The following is a 407-nucleotide window of genomic DNA, read 5'->3' on the forward strand; positions in this document are numbered from 1 at the left end:
TGGAGAGGGGCGTAAGGGCAGGGGGAGGGACATTGGGGACGTGGGGGCAGGGCCTGGGAATGGGGCGGGTTGGGCAGTTCCCATTTGAAATCGCTCAGGGTGGCCCCTCTAACTCTGTGTTCATCACCTGGGCCTGCGTGCATTTTCAAGCTTGCCTTTAATTAATGAGACTATTGCCCTCCCACGGTTTGTGTCTGTAATCCCGTTCTTGCAGCCTGTGTCTGCTTTCTGTGATCTCAGCTGCTTTTCTCTCCTGGTCCTTTATTTCCTTGTAGGTGTCCTTATTTTTTGACTGTGAACTACTCCTTTTGTATAGCTTTGTGTGGGGACATTCTTTGAGGGCTGAGATAAAAGTGAGATTCCCCAGAGAGGATTTCCATTTTCTTTCAAATGCTCCCAGTTCAAAA

This window comes from Mandrillus leucophaeus, unplaced genomic scaffold (assembly GCF_000951045.1).
Source record: "Mandrillus leucophaeus isolate KB7577 unplaced genomic scaffold, Mleu.le_1.0 Scaffold416, whole genome shotgun sequence".
In the NCBI taxonomy this organism is placed as follows: domain Eukaryota; kingdom Metazoa; phylum Chordata; class Mammalia; order Primates; family Cercopithecidae; genus Mandrillus; species Mandrillus leucophaeus.